The sequence below is a fragment of the Hippocampus zosterae genome, chromosome 3, assembly GCF_025434085.1.
Source record: "Hippocampus zosterae strain Florida chromosome 3, ASM2543408v3, whole genome shotgun sequence".
Classification (NCBI taxonomy): Eukaryota; Metazoa; Chordata; class Actinopteri; order Syngnathiformes; family Syngnathidae; genus Hippocampus; species Hippocampus zosterae.
Genome location: NC_067453.1, coordinates 12630485 through 12652540, shown reverse-complemented (window position 1 = coordinate 12652540; position 22056 = coordinate 12630485). Strand labels below are relative to the sequence as shown.

General features: G+C 42.1%; 1 protein-coding gene across 4 annotated transcripts in view; it reads right to left on the bottom strand.

The window, feature by feature from the left end:
* Positions 1–22056, bottom strand: part of fgd4a (FYVE, RhoGEF and PH domain containing 4a) — a 63691-nt gene that overhangs the window by 30420 nt on the left and 11215 nt on the right. Inside the window, exon 1 of one of the 4 annotated variants that reach the window (XM_052061656.1) lies at positions 13309–13603. The exons of the other annotated variants lie outside the window; for them this stretch is intronic. The gene's annotated coding sequence lies outside the window, so the exon portion shown is untranslated. Of the gene's footprint in view, positions 1–13308; positions 13604–22056 lie in introns of those variants that run through there. 4 annotated transcript variants of the gene reach the window in all.

Genomic DNA, 22056 nt, shown 5'->3' with positions numbered 1-22056 from the left:
ATATATATATATATATATATATATATATATATATACACACACACACACACACACACACACACTAGCTGGTTCGCCGCCCTCTGGGCGGCTCATCAGCTAGTTCCTGCGGAAGGCTGGTAAGGTGGTGGTTCGCCACCCTCCGGGCGGCTCATCAGCTAGTTCCTGTGGAAGGCTGATAAGGTGGGCCTTCAGCCCACAAAAGTGTTGTTGCTTGGTTCAACTTTTTGTTTATCTTCATTACTTATCGCGAAAATAAAGAGATGTTTAGCTCTACTAAATAACTAACAATTTTATTGCAATGCTTGTGGGTAGACAACATTTTTTCGCTAAGATGCCCGCGCGATCGTAGTGAGCCACTGCCTGAGCGGCGCAGTGGCGGCGCGCAGCGGCGCGGTGAAGTAGGTACGTGTTTTTATATTATATATATATCTTCTTATATATATATATATATATATATATATATATATATATATATATATATATATATATATATTGCGCGTTGTCCCGCACGCGGTCTGTCCTTCCGTCTGTCCCTTTTCAAAACGTACCTACTTCATCGCGCCGCTGTGCGCCGCCACTGCGCCGCTCAGGCAGTGGCTCACTACGATCGCGCGGGTATCTTAGCAAAAAAATGTTGTCTCCCACAAGCATTGCAATAAAATTGTTAGTATATATATATATTTTTTTTCTCAACAAGGATACGGCGCAGAACCCTCAAGCTCCCTGGCCTCTGGTAGAGGACCCGAGCTGAATGAGGGATGGACACATATTTTCTTATATATATATTAGAGCTGTCAAACAATTAAAAACGCAACTGTCACAATTAACTCAAATGTACTAAAAACTCATGCATTTTTTATTGTTTCTGAATTTCCTTTTATATTATTTGTCCTATTTTTCCCCCATTTTAATGCTCTCATCAACATGGAATCATGAATCAGTTTTCTATGTGCAAATTGCGAATATTTACTGAAATAATTTCGATTTTCAATTTTACATGAACATTTTTCACTTGGAACAGTTATTCACACATAATCTCTCACACAATATTAGTGTCCATCAACAACAGTGAAAAAAATATTTTGTCACACAACAGATGCTCTAACGGCTCTTTTTATGGAATCAAAACTGAGCAATATAACATTATAAAGTGCACATCTAAGGAAAACTAGTACTCAGCCTATAGTGGATTTAAACCATGGTTGCGTACTTCGTTTTTCTCAAGTTTGCTTTGAACACAACAGTCAGGCTATGTTGATTCTGTTTGTCCTTCTTGCGCGGAAGTCTCTCTACGGTTTTGTGTGGACATCATTTTGGATGACTACACTTGGTTCGATGACAACATTGGAGATGTTTTATTTTCAGTGTGTTCGCTGAACTCTCGACGTGACTAAGCGCACCTGTCAGACGAACACAGAGAAGCTCCATCCCCATTATTTATATGGACGCGGACCACGGTAACCTTCCACACAAAATAGTTCCAAACAAGTAACAATCGCGTCAGTGGCATACATTTTACACCTTTTGCGACATTTTTGCTGTATTTTTTTTCATGAATATTTCTGAAAAATCTGCGATGCACTGAATCCGCAATAAGTGAATCGCAAAATAATGAGGGATCACTGTATACACACATAAGACCGCTCGCCAAAAAAGCTGCATTGAGCACCTAAATGGAAACATTTCCCAGCCGGTCAATATTGGAGTGAAAGTTCAGACTTTGCATTTGCTAGCTTTCCTTGTTTGACAATTATTATTCTGATGAAATTGACACATAAAGGAATGTGGGGAACACATTTATATGCCAAGTCACGCCCCTTTAATCACACTGCAGATCATGTTGCAGATACCGTGTGTGTGTGTGTGTGTGTGTGTGTGTGTTCTCTTTTCATGCCCCACAGATGAGAGACCTTGATTATCAAATGAGAGCAGGTGGAGCCATGTCCCCACTCTCCTGCCCACACGGAATTGACAATTACCAAAGACTTATGGGTCAGCCCCATTCATAATTAAGTGAAAATGAAATGACCTTGTCGAGCTTTTATTGTGGCTGAAACAACCAGATGAGACCCTTTGTGTTGGGACAACAGAATTCGTTGATTTCTCTTATTTACAGAAAAAGAATGGATTCGAGGCACTCCCTCCAAAATCTCCCGCGGTTTCTTGTCAATATTGGAACGTCGCTAAAGCCGACTCGCAATGCATCTCACAAGAACAAAGGGATGAAGAAGCACGAAAGCCAGGTGAATGAGTCGAAGGAGTCAAGAGACATTTTGAATTGAGTGAAAACAAACACTGAAAAACAATTTCGGTGTTTGCCAATGAATTTGCCACCAACATTTATTCAATCCTTTTCAATACTGCTAATCCTCTTCGGGGTCAATGGGGTAAAGTGGATGCTATGCAAGATGACTTTGGGCGAAAGGCAGACTACACGCTGGACAGTTTGCCCGTCAGTTGTTCTCACCGTCATTGAATGGGAATTGAAGCCACCACCAAAATATAGAATTTCGCCAGAAATAATAAATGCCGCAAATGCTTGACTCTGAACATTAAAACACAACAGCATTATTGTGGATGAATGCTTTCATGCTGGCATTAGAGATTTTCCTGAAAAGAATGCATGAAAGGCAACAAGACTATTTCTACTTCATGTTATTTGTCTCCCACCACATCGAAATAGCAGCTCCAGGCAATTTTAATGCAGAGCATGTGGTAGAACAGATAATATTATAGCTGCTGCTGCAGCTGCATTAAAATTGAGCCAACCGCATGCCCCGTGAAGTGTACCTAAAGCAGCCACTTCTCGCCTTATCTCGCAGCACGCACCTTGCACGGGCCAGGATGTGAAGAAACACTTTTAGCATGATCTGAACACACACTTCTGTGTGTTAGCTGGTTAACAAGTTCGTCTGCGTTTGAAACTAGCCCTCAGATAACACCGGCCTTAGGCGAGGCTTAAACACCGAAAAATCAATGCCTAAAGCCCACACAAGTGCAAAAAAAGGAGAACAAATGATCAATTATGGATTGGGATATATTCAATGCCATTTTCCAAAATTATTTTAAAGTACTGAGGAATGCTGCTCGATGCTGTTTGAAATTACACATCATTTATAATTTCATTTGGAACAAGTTCATAGTTGATTCATTACAGTACAGTAAGTGTGCTAAATGAACTGTTTCCATCTCCCTTCAATTCTGTCAAAAGTTAGCTATGGTCAAATTAGAATTCTGTCCACTTTTGAACGGGAATACTTGAGAAAATGCAGAGGATGTGCAGTGGGATACATGGCAATGATAAATTTTCTTTCCTTTGTGGAATAGTTTTGTGAATCAATGATTTCATTCAAAGGGTATATTTCTAACATTGTGTAACATTCATTTATTTCTCAGCTGAAAAAAAAAGTTGTCAGCAACAGTGGCAACATAAGATGGCTCTTATCTGGCTTCACTTGTGAGAGGCCTATTAACTCATTCAGTACCAGCCAATTCTGGACCAAGTCTGAAAAGACGTTTAAAAACGTCTTTGGGAGTGAATGAGTTTTAATTGTCCATTTGTACGGGCCTGGCTGACGGACCCAGTGAAGTTAATTCATTTCCGGTTCCAGTTCAATGTAGTGTGTGTGATTTTTCCTCTCCAGAAAATATTAATTGTCCTGCAACTTTGCTGTTCAAAGTTGGATGTTCTCGGTTGGGTTCCAGACAGATTCGTGTGTCAGAAGCGTGCGTCATCAATCACATTGCGGTGTTTAACACGCTAGTCATGTCATTCATAGGTTAGCTTGGCATTTAGCATGGCTTCACCATCTGTTCTCGTCATCCCTTCGCGAGTATGCCACTTGTCAAAATGTAACTTTCTTTTAGCATTTTAGTCTCTGTTTCGCTCTTAAAAATGTATTATGTGTAATATTAAGTTTGACCTGCAAATAGCGATGTGAAACCCTTCATTTCAAGCCTTCCTTTGTGGTCATCTGCACGTGTGCATTTGTATTTTGCAATCCATCCATCCATCCATCCAATTTCTGATCCGCTTATACTCACAAGCGGCGCAGGTGTGCTTCAGCCTATCCCAACTGTCACTGGGCAGTAGTTGGGGCACACCCTGAACCACTGGTTGCCAGCCAATTACGGGGTACATATAAACTAACAACCATCCGTGCTCACACTCACAACTGGGGACGATTTAGTGTTCCATTAACCTGCCACATATGTTTCTAGAATGTGGGATGAAACTGGAGTGCCCGGAGAAAACCCACACAGGCACGGCGAGAACATGCCAACTCCACAACACGAAGGCCGGAGTCGGAATCGAAACCTGCACCCCTGCACTGTGAGGCCGACGCGCTAATCAGTCGACCACCGGGCCTCCGTATTTTGCCATATGTGCGACAATTGTCACAAAAAAAGGCAGTACCTTCATACGAATCAAACTGAAGCTCGTAGTTGGCCACAAGTAAAGCAACAAACTCCTCAGCGGGGTTAAAAAGTGGAATTTGTGGTCTTTTTTGGTTTAAAACAGATTGAGTCTCAGTACAGCACAAGAAGAGTCAAAAGAGGCCGGTTTCGGCTGTAGAAAGCAGAGATAGTCTCTGTTCATACTTCGCCCTTTTCACTGTGCCTCTTCTTTCCTGTCACCCCCTTGCTCCGTCCCCCCGTGACCTACCAGTCTGTTGCGGAAAACATATCACAGTCACTCGGCGGCAGCGTTGAAATATGTCAATCAATCGGCTGTTCATCCAATCAGCACATCCCTCTGGGCCCTGGCAGACTTCTCATCAATAAACGACTGGGCTTCATCATAGGTAGCACTTTAATGCCAAGCCTGACTTTCTAGGTTCAGAGTGTGTGTTGAAGTGAAAGTGACACTCTCGATCTTAAATTCATTGCTGTAATAAGGTCTGATCCATCTATTTTCCAATCCGCTTTATCCTCACAAGGCTCACGGGGGGTGCTGGAGCCTCTCCCAACTGTCTTCGGGCAGTAGGCGGGGGACACCCTGAACCGGTTGCCAGCCAATCGCAGGACACACAGAGACAACAATCCACGCCCACACTCACACCTAAGGACAATTTTAGAGTGTCCAATAAGTCATGCATGCATGTTTTTGGAATGGGGGATGGGGGAGGATTTTCTCCGCTAGAAAATCCACGCTAGCACAGGGAGAACATGCATAGTCCACACAGGAAGGCCGGAGCCGGGATGGAACCCATGACCTCTGCACTGTGAGGTCGACGCGGTAACCACTCAACCATTGGGCCGCAAGTCTATTTCAAGCAATTTCAATGCAGTCATTTCCATTTTTAGCCTTTTTCCATTTCCATCCAAAAATAGCAGCCATCTATGAAGCAAAAGTACTTGCCGAGTTTGGAACATTTCCGAAAATAACCTCATGAGAAATTCTGTTCATCTGTTGCTGGTCTCCGTTCAATGCAGACTAAAAGGAATGAAGTTGCTGACACAAAGGAAGAGATGAAATTAGTGGAAGGTTGATGAGGGCATGGTCTAGTCATATTCTGTTGACAGTGACTGACATTTCCTGGGTTTTTTTTCAGATGTTGAGTGAGTGACAAGTCCTTTTTTCCGCCACATACACTTTTGTGTTAAAATGAGATCACTAGCTGCCGCATTGTACCTTATGATATTGACATTCATAACTGACCTTCTGGCAACAACAAGTCATAATTTTTCAACCACGAGTCACTGAAGTACTGTAGATTGTTTTAGCCTATGAAACTGATGAAAAGAAATGCATGCACGTTGTTAAAAACTGTGATTTTGAGGAGGACAAAATTGTACACCGTCAGAGCAAATTCTCTGCACACTGCATGTCTGAATTTTATCAGTGATGCTGAATTGCAAATGAATTATACAGAATTCATGAGATTTCACTTGATCCATAAAACATGAGATAAATAGAGAGGGAATATTTTGCCCCATCGAACAGCACAGACAGAACTCAAACAAGATCATTGTGTCCAGCAGGATTCTTGTGTCGAGTATGAATGAGCGTCTCTGACTCAAGGCTCTGGAGTCCACATTCTCAGCACAAAACTGGAATGCGCAGGAAAGCTGAAGGCTGAGTCTGAAGCAACAACACACTGAGTTACAGAAAAAAAAATAAAAATGAATGAACATCATTTGACAATTTTAATCATTGAGTCAATGTTGAGCCATTTTTCAGCTTCAAATCCTTTGATTTCAGCCTCTCAGGAGTAATTACCAATATCCTCTGATTTCTGTCATGTCATCTGTTTTTATATACAAGTTGGAAAACAATGATGGAACCTGTAAGTGAATCAGTTTCAACAATGTTGGTGAGAACAATATCAATCTTTCTCGGGTGATATTGCTTAATTGTTGTTGAGCTGTTTTTTGAATCACTCAACAACACCAAATAAACAACAACAATATGTTCATAAACAGTTTTCTGGGAACTGGCTTGGCAATACAATCTAAAGTAAAACTGTCGGCAATTAATGGATGGAATAATCAGTTCTAAAAATATTCAATAGCGACAGGTAGTCCAGGTGCACATTTATTGAGTTTATGTGGCGAAAAGCCAAACCATGAATGCATTCTGTGCTATCAACTTTAATGAACGGTGTTCAGGTTGGTCTACTACCGGCATTAATATTTATAATTCTAATAACACTTGAAGTTCTTAGAGTGGTGCAGTGCATTCTGGGAATTTAATCTGCTACCCAATTTGAATGGGGGTCAATGTGGAAAGCTATGATTTGATTTGGACCATTCCAACCGCTGGAAAGTTGAACTTTTTTCTTGAATCGATTTATATCTGCCGTTTGATACTCTGTACACGGACCGATATCTGCTGGGACATGACAGTTCAGATGATTTTGATAAGTTTTTTATAGTTAATAGTTTTTAATGGCATTTGTGCAGCAAGGGGTGTGAGTGTGTGTGTGCGTGTGTGTGTGTGACATATTTGTGATCAATTGCTTTGCTCCAGTGCATGGTGATTTTGATACTGATCGCACATACCGGAATGAAATGTACTTTCATATGAAATGTACTTTCATGTGATAAGTTGCATTACTTGTAAATCACTCGTTTTGCAATGCATTTACTGTCCTACCAACACTGCCAGCAAAGTACAAATTGGCTGAATGTTGTGCTCACGCGGCGTGAGTGAAGCGATCTGAGGCAGCAAAACATTCAGCGACTCAATTGCCATTTGACATGCCACAGTAATATTTAACACCAACATAATCTTCGATTTATATAGTGACAGCAATGAAACAAAAAAACTATTTCTGTGGGGCTGATCACATGTGTCTCTCATTCGTTTCGCTGTCTGGGAGCTTGTTTGCCATATAGCCTCTGGCTTTTCCCAACCGGTTTCAAGGCATTGACAAAACAAAGTCAAGAACTTTTATCCATCCTGATCTTTTTCTGTCTGGAAATTGTGATGAATGATTGCTTTGCATTGGTGGTGTTTTTAAAAAATAAGAAAATTAATTAACACAAAAAGGTCGAGCCTCTAATTTTAATCAGAGCAGTTAAACATGGCAAAGTACACCTCAATGTTTTGTCACCTAATGTTTAAAGCATTTTACTCAATGCCTGCAAGTCTTAAGGTGAACAGTTTGGCATGCATCCTTGTACGATCATTAAAAAAAAAAATTAACAACGCTTGTTGTTTGGTATAGACAAGTGGTTCTCATTGGGTGGCCAGTGGATCACACCCAACCTGCTGACCACCGACAGTGAAACCTCGAATTAGAAACATCCCATTTCAGTCTGGTGTTAAGATACGAAAAAGGTGACTATTCTGCAGGGGAAAAAATTTACATAATTTTGCAGGGTTAAATTTTTAATGCAGTAAAAGGCCAGTTGTTGATTTGAGCCCTCAGCCACTTACAAACTAGCGAGCAGCGCACCAAGTTGATAAATAACTGCAACGGTGAAGCAAGCTACTTCACCAAAGTCAGTGTTTCGTCCCCAGCTTCACAAATTACACACGATACTACGATTACATATAATCTTCATTGTAACATGACCGTGAGGGTGGGAAAAGTGTGTTGCTATGTCTGGAGAGAGAGAGAGAGAGAGAGAGAGAGAGAGAGAGAGAGAGAGAGAGAGAGAGAGAAAAAAATACTGTATATACTTAGGATATGTGTGTGTGTGTGTGCGTGTGGTGGGGGTAAAGGTTGCATTCATGAACTTAATTTATCCTATTTTTTTCAATTTTTGCCCATCATAACACACAATGTGCACAAGTTCCAAAAACACTGTTATGGCTGATAATCAGATGCTAATAATACATCAGGAACAGGAAGACTCAGGAGGCAAGCATGGTTGTCTTTCTTGCAAGAGAGAGTGCGCTAAAACGTTGTCTCGGTTCACAATCTCGGAGCAGCTCTCGAACTGGCCCTGCCAGGGAGATCGTGACAGGTTCCGGTGCAACTCTGAAGAGACGGCGTTTGTCTCCTTGCATTTATTGACAGAACGTCCCTGATTCACGATCTTCTAATGGGCGTGGGGGAGTGTTCACGTTTCAGAACAGCCATGAGTCCTCCAAATGGGGAGTACAATCAGAATACACGATGCGCTCCAGAGGTGGTCAGAAGGGTGACGCTTGGGGGGCCAGCGGTCCGTGATTGCCGTTGTTGACGTCCCACAGGTGTCGTCCTTGAGTTGATGTTGTCCTCACTAGCAGCTGTTAACTTTTATCAGAAGCCGTTAACTTCGCCAAAAGGATGTTAACTTAAAAGCCGAGAGCGGGACCCTTTTGGTCACACCTAGATTGTCAAACCCCTCATCCTCGGAAATGAGAAATGAGATTTCTGCAGAGTCACACTCTTGACCAAACTCTTTGTAACTACAATAGGAGTAAATATGAGAAAACATACGAACATTTATTCCAACAATGACGCAAGGCAGCATGCTGGTATTTTCGTTTTGAATAAACTATTTGCATGAAGAGCTCAGGAGCTATTTCTGGTGGAAAGATTGGGATGAGCGTCATCTGGTGATGATGAGGGTGCCATCTGAAGGAAAAACAACTGAATTCTTGAAAGATTCTGTTAATATCGCTGGTAACTGGAAATGTCCTCCGAAATGGTGACTTTTTCGAGACAAAGGAATAGCTCCTCCAGCTAAGTCTGCGATGTGGCGGCTTCAGTTCCGATTTTTATTTGAACACGTTCACAAGTGAGCTGCGAGGGAGAAAGAAAGTTTAATCATCCGGCAAGACAATTTAACTTATTGCATTGGACGAAAGTAGTCTGTCCATCTTTCTTTGTGTTTCTCCTTGCTTGGTTCCCCGAGGAGTTATGAAACTACACGCTCTCACACTCCGGTGAAGCGATGGAGTCGTCCGATCCGCCACGAAGCTTCGTGAGAACATCTATCCTCATCCTGCAGTTAGTACAACTGTTTATATGTGTTTATTTTAAAGAGTTTGATGTAAATGCTATTAAACTAGCGACTGGAAGTTACAACGCCTCTGTACCCTAAATGCGGAAATGCATCACAACAAGGGTCACGTTTTGTTTGTGTTTTATTTCTGTCGAGGTTTTTGCTATGACTGAAAAGGACGTATGTGGTTTGACCAACCTTGATAAATGGACCTTTGGACTCAGTGTTTGAGTACCCCCAGTATAGACAGAGTGAGGTACCAGAGCAAAGACTTCAATGCTGACAACTGCCCACAGTACAATCAAAATGCTTTTGAAGCAGCTTTGAGGGAAAAAAAAAGTTATTCACGCTCTCAAAACCTGTTTGACACACACACACACACACACACACACGCACACACGCACACACACATCTGTGAGCGCCACACTTCATCTTACACCTCGTGAGGGAGCATGATGTCAAAGAGAATCAGCATTTCTGGTTGGTGCCATCAGAGCTCAGCAGAAAGACAAACCGCTGAACAAAGGAGAGGACAATACAGCAACTTGACTCGTTGCCAAAAAAGGAGCCGGTGCCTTTGCATTGGGCATGACATAGCATTTTATTTTTACTTAAGCCTTTACAGTATGAGGAAGATGAAGGACACACACACACACACACACACACACACACACAACTAACTCAATGTGGTAAAAAGGAGAAAAATAAAATGGTAATGGAATATGGTGATGACAGATCACACTTGGTGTGCACAAGTAGCTGCTGAGACATCAGCTCTATTTGCATGTACATTGTGATCCACTGCGACAGGGCTGCCTTCTTCCTCCTTTTAGTTTCACTTGAGAAACACGTTCTCTTTTTCAGATGCACATTTCAGTTCATACCACGTCTATTTCCCCATCCCAGGGAGACCACAAAGTATTTTTTGACTATCTCTACAGAAGATTAAAAAATAAAAGTGCTGAGGATGATCAGTAGCGACATGATTTTCTGCAGTGGTGCGATCAACTTTTTGAGTTGGTCGCACCAATGCAGAATATCTCACTCACCCTTTCTTTTGGTAGTACAGCATGATCATATTTGCTGACGTACAGTATGATCCTCTAAGTTGGCATACTCTAGTACTATATGATATATGGACTGAGAGGGCCTCAAACTCTGATAACTGCAAAATATTTGAGCTGGCTGTAAACAAGCAGTGGCTAAAACATCTAACTGTGTCATTTTAAAAGAAGATACTGAAAAAATATTTTATGTGAGCAGTATTTTGTTCAAAGCAGAGGGGCCAGCTCTTATAGTGAGGCCTCCTCGCTCTTTGACTTTAGGCAAAACAAACCAAAGCACCGCTTTGGATTAGGTCAACCAAAACGGTGTTTTATCAACCAGGCCTATTTGAGAACATTACAGGAGTATGTGGGAACTCATTGATGCTCGAATGACGGATGGAATTTTTAAAGTAAAACTGCAATTGTGGCTCTAAATGGTATTCTTGTTCAGTGTTTTGGTCATAATATTTAAAGTTTCATGGCAGTTTAAAGGGGACTAATTTAAAGGCACTCCATTTTTGTTTTGTAAATGTTAAATGTCATGTATAACACAGGCAGCTTTATTCTTTATTTTGATTCATATTTTGTTTGGATTTATATTAGTTATTTTTGCGGCAACACATTTATTTTTGTTTCATTTCTGTTAAAAAGAAGGCAATGCCTAAGATTTAAATGTCCAAATGAAGGAAAAGAAAAAAATGTTTTTCCTTAACAATCAAGAAAGAAATGCATAATTGAACTTTTAATTTGAGCTGATCTGTTACAGCTCGAGGATGAGTATTGAGTCTCTTCATCACATCTATTTCTGTTTCTGGCATGACCTGTGCCAGATTTCCTCGATCTCATTGCCCCTTTCCGATGAGATGAGATTGTGAGCTTTGCGATGAAGCGATGTCAAAACTACATTCATGCATTTATCTGCTAAAACAGCCTATTTGCGTAAGCCTGTTTTGTTCAAAATGAATCAGGAGAGACTGCATCAAAGTTAACTGTGCAGATTCCTTTGCCTTTGAAAAAGTAGTCTGAAGGCTGTTCTGCTACTAGCAGCGAGCCTCTTACAACGGTGACTTGTGCCGATTGTTGCGGCTTCCTGATCCAAGGTTTCTCGCCTCCTCCTCAAGACATGACCATGGCACACGCGCAATGTGGATTGAACATGCTGGCTGCAGGTGAATGTACAATTTTTATTTTTTTGTGAATCATGCACGGCCGAAACCATGGCATGTGATCCTAAAGTATTCCGGATGAAAGATGACCCGTTGCAAAACAAATTAAAACATGAGACCGGATGACTTTTTTTTTTTTTTTTTTTTTTACCAGCACACACTGTAAAGAGGGAGCGTTTCCGGAAATATTGCTTGCAGTGTCGCGCCTTAGAACCAACAAACTTTGTTCATTAAAAAGCCTTAACCAAGTGCTACAAAATACTGTATGTAGTACTTTTGTTGCACTGACCTGTGTAAGACTGAAAGTTACATGGCAAAATTCCTGTGGAAAAAAACAAAATAAGAAAAAATTCATCAAGACCTGAGGTGTTCTTTAGGATGTCTCCTTCTGTGGCACCTTGTTACATGGTGACGAGGCTACCTAAACCTGTGCATTCCAGAATTATTGTGGGGTAAAAATGTTGACTGATGCATTAGATTTAACTGAACCAGGAGAATCTGGCCGTGAGAGTAAGATGTATTAATTTGTGGTGGCCCTGTAAACGCTGTTAAATAATGTAATAATCTTTTATTATCAATTTCTGCCCTGTAAAAATGGAACTTTGGTGTTATAATAAGATAAACATAAAAACAACCATCAATGAAAAGTGCTTCTTAATCAAAGTACACCTAAAACAACCGAAGGGAATAATTTCTTTGAAATGAGCCATCCACAGACGCGAAAGCATTAACATTGCTACTTTGCGAAGGTCTCAATGAAAACATACATTGTAACGTTACTTTCTATTGACACATCTATTTATATTCCAAATGATTATGCTCATTTTAGCATTTTTCAATGTAGCAATTCTGAATCAATGCTGGTGCAAAGACAACATACGTGGTAGCTATCGAGCCTGTTAAAACAGGTGATCTGTAGTTGCCATGCCAGTGACGGACACTCATTATAACCAGTGGGGCAATAACGCGATACTGAAGTTATTATATGAAATCAGTTTTTTCAAGGTTTCAAATAAATATAAGCAAAAAGAAGCAGGTTTCTATGCCAAGAGTGCCAATTCAAAAACTATTACAGCTATCATCAAGAGGTCATATTACCTCAGTAATGACGAGTTGACTTTAAATCAGTTTGTAGTCAGCTCAGCAGCAGCAGGCTACAGTGAACACACACACACACACACACACACACACACACACACGACTGGGCCAACACACTTAACAGTGCATATTTTCCCACAGCGAATGCAGGGCAGCAGGGACCAATGCTCCATTCAAAGGGAACACAGTTAACTGGGGTAAACAGCAGCAGCCAATGGAAAAGCATGTGTGTGTGTGTGTGTGTGTGTGTGTGTGTTGCAGATATTTAATGCATTTCCCTGCAGCCGAGAGACTCATCTGACACCACGTTACAGCATACACACAACATCTGTGCCCCGTCCTTCATTAATCAAAACTCAGCGAAACGCACCCTTCTTTTTTGTGTGTGTGTGTGTGTGTGTGTGTGCATGTGCACGCTACACAGATAACACCTTTCTGGTGTGGCGCTGCTTCATATGTCAGCCCACTCAACCCAACGCCCCATGACTGTGTTGCGCATGCCGGTAAAGCACTAACCTGAGTGGAGATTGTGTCCAGTCACACAAGTACGGTTCAGAGAAGAAAATGTACTCCCAACCGGAAAACAATAAAAATAAAATAAAATAAAGCTTCACCCTCGCAGAGCAGGTGGGCAGATTTAGCCTGCTGTTGCACTGCTGCCTAGCTGCGTTGCTCGCATCCTCCCTTCCTTCCGTCGCTGCCTCCCCTCCTCTCACTTGCTCGCTCAGTGACACTGACTCACCCTTCAGCTCAACCTCTCATCTTGCTCTCTCTCTCTTTCTTGCTCTCTCTCCCTTTTCGCACTGCACTGCCTTCCTCTCCACAGCGACGGAAGATAATCACATTCCGCTGGAGATGGGGCATATGGTGGGGGAGCGCCAGTCAGCCCGCAAGCAGAGCAAAACCCCCTCTGTGCGTGTGTGTCGCGTGGACAATCAGTCCCATTGTGTAGGACGAGGGGAGGGCCAGTAAGAGGGGGGGTGGGGGGGTGGAAGCCAATGGCCACACTCATCTGCTGCCCCTGGATACTGCTTCTGGCCATAGGACACAGAAGATGCAGAACGCCATGATAACCAACCCCCGCTAAGGGAAGAGGGGGTCGTGTGACACAAGAGAAGCACAGCCAGAGATGATGAAGAATTGATCTGTTTGAGAGCAAAGTCATCTTCAGAGGCCCTGAGCGGCGTTGCCGGCGTGTGTCATCGTATGCTTTAAATTTCAGGCTAAACTGCACACACAAATTGGCCCGAGAGAGGATATGCAAATGCGAACACACTGGCAGAATACTTTTTGTTTAAACACTGGATATATCCATCTACATCAAGTGTCATGCATCGATGATGCAATGAACTGTAATAATGAGATATTTTTGTTTTATGTTTGGTTTTCTTTTGGTTCACCAAGACACGCCTGTCAACTTCAACACAGGAACACAGCTTGTGAAATATGTAAGAATATTCAATGACAAAGAATGAGTCAATTGACCTTCTGTGACATTCTCTATTTTTAGTGTTCACATTTCACTGTTTCCATTTCTTGTTTTTCTTCATAACACACTCGAATACAGTGAAACGGTCTCAAAAGTTCATACAATTCAGATTTCAACCAAAATCCGGGAAATAAGCTTCAAAATTTTGCTGTCATAAATATCGGGCCATGCCAGAATTTTGCATTATACCCCATTAGACACTTGTTAAACTTGAATAGAAAGCCAATGTCGATTTTAATCTTTAGCATTTTGGCTTTTTTACTACAATTACTTCAAAAGAATGTCCCTGTTCCAAAAGTAATATGTAGCTTAAGCAGCAAAGTGTTTTGATTTAATACTACATCAGGAACAGCAGCTTATTTTATACCAAAATTATTACTTGAAACTTGCCAAAGAAAATAATGTAAATATGATGTGGACAGTTTGCCTGTGGCAAACAGTTGATAATGCTAATGGCTTTATTTTCTATGGTAAATGTCTCAAATTTCCAAAACTATCAGAATTTTACTAGCATCCTGAAATGGATCGTGCTTGACCTTCGATGTCCTATTGTACTGTTGCTTGCTGTCTGGAGCTTTTAAAATTCAACCCTTTCTATACTAAATGCCCAACTGACGCATCGTTAACTGTATTCCACTACACTAGTAAACAAGACACACACACACACACACACACACACACATATTTGAGGCTGTCCAGGCCTCATTAGGCTATATGTTAATTAATGACCGGAAGAGTACAAAGTGCATCCAGATTTCAACCCTGCCTTTAGTCTGCAGAGTTGCCAGCAGGTCTCTGTACAAATCATGTGTGTGTGTGTGTGTGTGTGTGTGTGTGTGTGTGTGTGTGTGTGTGTAAACTTCAGACAGGAAATCTGGTTGCTGTATACAGAAAATAAAGTGTTCCTTCCTGGGCATGGATGAGCACCTCAAGGTCAATAGTCAGGTCAGGTCACACACAAAAACCAGCCAATTGTAATTTCTGTCTTTTGAAATAATGACTTTGATTATGAGAGTCACATACATTGTCCACCACATTTCCATTATCCCCCACAGATAACATTATGACAAGATGACGATCATCGCTTAACACGAGCATTTGTGTGATGATTAAATTATTAATTTAGCATCTCACGTCTGCATAAAACAATTGGATTGGATACAACTTTATTGTCAATGTAATTTTCTAGGTAAATGGTATGAACAGTTGTTTTCCATAGTAGCATGTATGAAACATGTATGGAGTTTCACATTGCGAACAATGGCCCTATTTACGTCCAACACACTGTTGGATCTAATCTGGAAAAGTTCCCTTACCACTGTGGTGCACATGCAAGAAGCCACTTCTGAATATAGCACCCCATTACCAAACAAGAACATAATGCAGCCATCTAATTTCCTGCCCCATTTTTGCATAAGAAGCTGCAAATACGTGTGAATCTTTCATCTTCACTGAGGACACAAAGCTGGGTAGCTACACTTTATTTCTTACTCTGCTTTATTCTTCATTACGCACATAAAACACTTGATAGCACAGTATTCTCTTCCCCTTTCCAATGTACTGGTACTCAAGGATGATATTAATAATGCATGACAGGTCACTGATGTTCCGTGATGGTATTTCATATGCGCCGCATATGAAATACCAAATAAATCATTTCATCAAAATCCATTCCAAAACGCAGTACGACAAACCTAACACACTCCCATCTTCTATACCTACATTCAACTGAACCACCTGCTTCAGATTTTCAGCCCATCAGAAGCATGACAGCAGTGAAAAGTGAGAGAATCTCTCACAGCCTATTTGGCCCACACCGCACTCTCATCACTCTGATCCATCTTTTGTTTTATGCCTGAGGTAATGACAGGACTGCAGCAGCATGACTGCATGCTATTGCCCACCACATCTCCAAAAGCCAAGAGGGGCCTTCAAAACACATCATTAATTAAATCCACACTGGTTAATCTGATCGCATGCATCTCAGATACACAACCATGTGATATGATGCAGACACTCCACGTAAACTCTTTTTTTTCATACTTGCTCCTGCTGTTTATCAGGGACAATGATGAATGGGTGGTGTTTGAAAGCTGGCACCACCCGCAACACGCATATGCATGCACACATTGTGCATGTGCAGCAAGGAACAGCTGAGAGCGGGCAAGTAGTGAGTCTGGTAAGCATCTGCCCCCGCATCAGACACAACCTGGACTGGATTGGTTCCCGTAATCAACCTGGGTCACACGCCTTCACCCACACTGCTGTCGATCAGAAATCCAAGCGGCGATAAGTAAATGCATTCAACCATTTACCGGTACTTCTTGAAGAGCATGCGAGCGCAGAAGATGCCTGCCTGATTGCTTTCATTCACTCTTAGCCTTGATCATCTTTCTCAGCAGGAAACATTGACTAAATCACTCACCTGTGTAATCTAATTTGGAACTAAAACAAAATTCTTCATATTAATAATTAATTCAATGTATGAGGAATCACATTTGATCTAACTTAACTCTTAAAGTCAAGTGCTTAATGAAGCCATGACATTATTCACCTGCAGGGTGCAATGTTTTATATTTGTTCCGCAGTGAGTTTCCAGTGTTTTAATATGCTATACAGTAGAGACATCACTGTATATTTCATTGTTTTTTTTTGTGGATCGGTGATAGGCCCCATTATTCTGATTGTGTAAAACCTAGATTTTAATTCATGCAAACCAATTTCAGAGGAATTTTATTGATAAAAATGGCTGTATCATTAAAGTACATACAGTCATACATTACAGTAGTACAGTACCGACAAATATGTAAACAATAGATGAATGTCCACAGAGAAGTGGAATTGCAGCTTCATGGTTGGGAGGAAGTGGTCTTCAACAGATGAGTTTTCAGTTTGTTTCAAAAAGAGGAAAAAGGTTACAGTTGACCTCTCGTATGGTGTAGTGGTACATTCACTTCACGTCTGTGCAGGCCTTGTGGGCGCAGATCTCACAGGGTGACGGTGTAAATATACAAGCGAATGGACTGTCTATATAGAAGTGACTGCAACCAAACCAGGTTCTAGTCTGCCTTCTGACCAATTTCGGCTGGGATAGGCTTCAGCTCCCCGCAACTTCGAACAGGTGGTATAGAAAATGGAGGGAATGTTACGGAAGACAAGCATCATGGAGTTTCGCAATTGGTGAGCAGAGGAGGTGTTTGAAACTAAGAACCAGTGGAAATGCTGCAAAATGAGGATGATATGGTGATACTCAGGTAATCAGACAGGCTACAGCACTTTAAACCAGTTGAAGATCATTTTCAGCTGTATTTTAAAAGTGAATTCAACAAAATTTTAAATAAAAAGCCTTTGAATGTATTCTTTTAAATCATTTTGTTGGAATACTCACCATTAATGTGAATGGTTTCCATTGGTCACGATTGTTCTTGATTTTACTGCTTGGTGCTTTCTACCGCCTTTATCATCGATTCGTCTTACTGTTTATTGTGTATGTTAAATCGCTCCATGTACAGCACTTTACATGCAGCGATGGCTGTTTGAAAGTGCTCTATAAATACTGTTGACTTGACTTGACTTGACGATTGCAGGCAGAGGTAGCGGAATTATAGTCAGCTTGCCGGGTCCATACGCGGAGTTGCTGCTGGCTAGCTTGCACCCTGCTCAGTAGCTTGCACGCTTCCTTTCTGCTGTCTCTCGCAGGGTAGTTTGATGTGAACGTAGCATGGCGCGTGTCAAGGTGCCGCTTTACATTCGACTATGGCATTTTGGTAAGTATTTATTGTACGTTTCATTGATGGTATTTTGTCATTGCAAATTAGACACACTGCATAACCCGTTCCCTCCACAAAGGTTTGGCCCATTTGTCCTGAAGTCGACAATACTCTTCATCGTTTTTTCTTTTCGCCAACTTGTTTGTCGAAGGATTAGCTTCGGGCTAATAACTGAGCGGGCTGATTCAAAAGGGGGCGTTTACCTGTTTCCACAGTAACGGCCGACGTAGGCCAATATCATCCAATTAAAATTGCCCCTGCAGCCAACTGCAGCCCTGGGCAGGGCATGAGCAGTGAAAAGTCAATGGATGGATTAAACAAGCAACAATATTTTCTTTTATCTGCGAGCCAGATGCAATCATCAAAAGAGCCATATCTTGCTCGCGAGCCAGAGGTTCCCGACCCCAGTGTTAGAGGTTACATAACTTATATCTGATTCCTTCACTCATACAATTTATCTGCAGAAGATGTCTTTTTTTCGATTTTAGCATGTATCTTACCGAAATAAAAATGGAAGATGATGATTTCACCACAAACTTTATGTCAGACATTAGTGATGGTCTTATGGACCATAAACTGAATTTATCAAATAATCATGTTCAGAATGATCTTTTAGCTTTGGAGGTGGCAACGTGGTATTGTATTATCTGTAGTACAGCAAATAATTTTAGAATCTGCAATGTTTTCATGTGTTTTGTAATCTAACAACAAGAGTGAAAACATTTACAATTAGATTCCTTCACAGATGCAACTGAAAAGATGACACTTTTAAGTACACTTTTACTGGGTAGTCCAGAAGCTACAATGGCCGGATGCTAATTCTCTGAACATTATCATACACAACGTAAAATTATTGGAATAAATTTACTGGCTGGATTTGAGAATATCTTAATTCTTGATGGGCCTCTGTGGAAGCCAGACAGCTGACTCGAATTCATTTTAAAAAGTCAAAGGCACATGTCCTTGTCTTATTCTTATTCTTATTCATCCCATGGCCTAAGAGGCCGTCGGGGTGCCATGGTGGAGGTCTGGGCAGTCAGGGATCTCCAGCACTCTCGGTCCTTAGCTGTTCGTAGCAGGGTCTGGAAGCTGCAGTTAGTCCATTCCTTAATGTTGTCCATCCAGCACTTTCTCGGTCTGCCTCTTCTCCGTTTCCCTTCCACTGTCCCCTGTAGGATGGTTTTGGATAGCGAGGTATGCCTTGTAACGTGGCCATACCAGGCCATTTTGCGACGTTTTACCGTTGACAGTACGGGGTCCTGTTCTCCAGCGAGGGTGGTGACTAGCTGTCTGACATAGTCATTTGTCCGGTGTTCTCTATAAGATATATGGAGCATCCTTCTGTAGCTCTTGTTCTCAAAGGACTGAATCCTGCGTTCCGTGTCTGCTGTGAGTGTCCAACTCTCACAGCCGTATAGTAAGGTGGAGAGTACCAGGGACTTGTACAGCCTGACCTTCACCGTGAAGCTGATGGCATTGCTCCTCCAAATTCTGGCCAGTCTTGTCATGGCTGATGTTGCGATGCCTATTCTTGCTTTAATCTCCTTTGTGGAGCTGCCATCCTCACTCACAAAGGACCCAAGGTATTTGAAGTCCTTAACCACTTCCAGGGTTTGCCTGTTCAATGTGATGCTTGTTGGTGTTGTTTTACTGTGGCTATTGACCAGTATCTTGCTTTTCTCTGCACTTATCTCCATGCCATAAGCCCTCGCTACCTCTTCCAGTCTGGTGGTAAGATCCTGGAGTTCAGCTTCGCTTTTTCCCATAAGGTCTATGTCATCAGCGAACCGGAGGTTGCAGATGGGTCTTCCTCCGATGGATATGGAGGTGTGGAACTCTTCAAGGGCCTCGTCCATGATGTTTTCCAGAAAGACATTGAATAGGACAGGGGACAGAAGACATCCTTGGCGGACACCGATCGATGTTTTAAAAAGTTCTCTCATAGTGTTGTTAATGAGAACTGCACTACTTGAATTTGTGTTGAGTGATTGGATGACCTGGATGAGATTATTGTTGAAGTTGTAGTTTCGGAGCACCTGCCACAGCCCCTCATGCCACACACGGTCAAAGGCTTTTTTAAAGTCGATGAAGTTGTGGTAAAGGTCATGTTGATGCTGGAGGTGTTTCTCGATGAGTAATCTGATGTTAAAGATCTGCTCCGTGGTACTTTTTGGTCGGAATCCTGCTTGTTCTTCTGAAATGATTTCCTCTGCCCTGCTCTTTAGTCTATTCAGGATGATCCGTAGTAGCACCTTGCTTGCATGGCAGATCAGGCTGATGGTCCTGTAGTTCTGACACTGCCTTGAGTTCCCTTTCTTAGGGATGGGAATAACGAGAGATTGTGTCCATTTTTGGGGCCATTGCTTGGTTACCCAGATATTTTGACAGATGTGTGTGAGTACTTTTGTTGTCTCATGCCCTCCATGTTTCCAAAGCTCTGCAGGAATGTTGTCGATGCCAGGTGATTTGCCAATTTGCAGGCTCCTTACTGCCTCCTCCACTTCAGCCTGGAGTATTGGCACGTCGGCATCTTCGCTGGTAGTCTTTGTGGCGTCGGTGATTATGTTAAGGTTGGGTTTTATTGTGAAATTGTAGAGTTCCTGGCAGTACTCTGTCCATCTTCTGGTTACTGCTGTCTTTTCGGTTAGCAGAGCACCGTCCCCATCTTCTATTATTGTTGCTGTATGTTGCCGTGTCTTTGTCAGTGTCTTCAATGTGGCGTATGCTGCTTTACTGTTGCCCTGTCGTATCCCTGCATCTATGTTTTCACACTGCTCTGTGATCCACTTCTCCTTCGCTTCCCTCATCCTCTTCCTGATATTTTTGTTCACCAGAGTGTGCTGTTCTGCTGCCTCTGGGTCATCCTTCTTGGTCCTTTTTAATGTCCTTCTATGGTCACACAAATCAAGGATGTCATCTGTGACCCACGGATTCTTTTTCTTTCTAAACTTCCCCAATACTTCTGTCGCTGTTTCTACGAGTATGCTCTCCATATGTGTCTACATAGTGTAAATTTCCCCATTGTGGGACAAATAAAGGATATCTTGTCTGTCAATGAGTCTATGTCTTGTAGTAGGTTAAGTGTTGCAAATTTTCCTCCTATGCTTGCCTCAAATATTCCTGCAACTTGTGGGTCTTTCAGTTTGTCCAAGTTGAACCTGATGTGTGGTGTACTGCGTTGCTTTTGTGTTTTAAGTTTGAGTCTGAGCGTCAGCAGTACCATATCGTGGTCACTTCCCACGTCCGCACCAGGAAACGTTCTGGTTTGGGCTTTGTTGATGCTTGACTTGAATCTTTGTAGTCTTGAATCTTTGAATATGTAGTCGATTTGATTGTGTGTCACACCATTTGGTGAATGCCATGTCGTTCTGCGGGAGATTTTATGTGGAAACAGTGTGTTGGCTGCGGTGAGCTTGTGGCTCCTTGCGAATTCCAGAAGTCTTAGCCCTCTGTCATTCGTTTCTCCTAGCCCAAAACGTCCTGCTGTCCCTTCCCAGTGCTCATGTGCGTCTGTGCCTATTTTGGCATTCCAGTCTCCCTGGACAATGAGAAAGTCCTTCTTGGGTGTTGCCTTGATGGTGTTTTCTAACTCATAAAAAGTTTCTACTGCATCATCATCATAATCCATCGTTGGGGCATACACTTGTATGATGGTAATATTCATGGGCCGCGCAGCGATCCGGATGCTGATGAGCCTGCTGGATATAGGCGTGCAGCTGATGACTGAGTTAATTTTGCTGTTGTTGACAATAAAGCCAACTCCATGTTGGTGTCTAGATTCCTCTCCACTGTACCATATCTTGTGAACTTCTTCTGTGGTGGTCTCACCACAGCTGGTCCACCTAACCTCAGCCATTCCCAAGACGTCCCACCTGTATCTGTCTAGTTCATGGGTCAGCTCTTTCACTTTCCCACAGGCATACAGTGTGCGGACATTCCATGTACCAATGACGGTATCACTCCTTGGGAGGCTGTGATGACTTGATGGTGTTCTTGTCCCAGTAGTAAACTTGTCGTCCCCACCCTGGGGCAAATCAGTGGGTAGCGCGGTCGTTGTTTTTCCGGGCCTCGACCGATCCGGCATGTGTGATCCTGACTGTTTA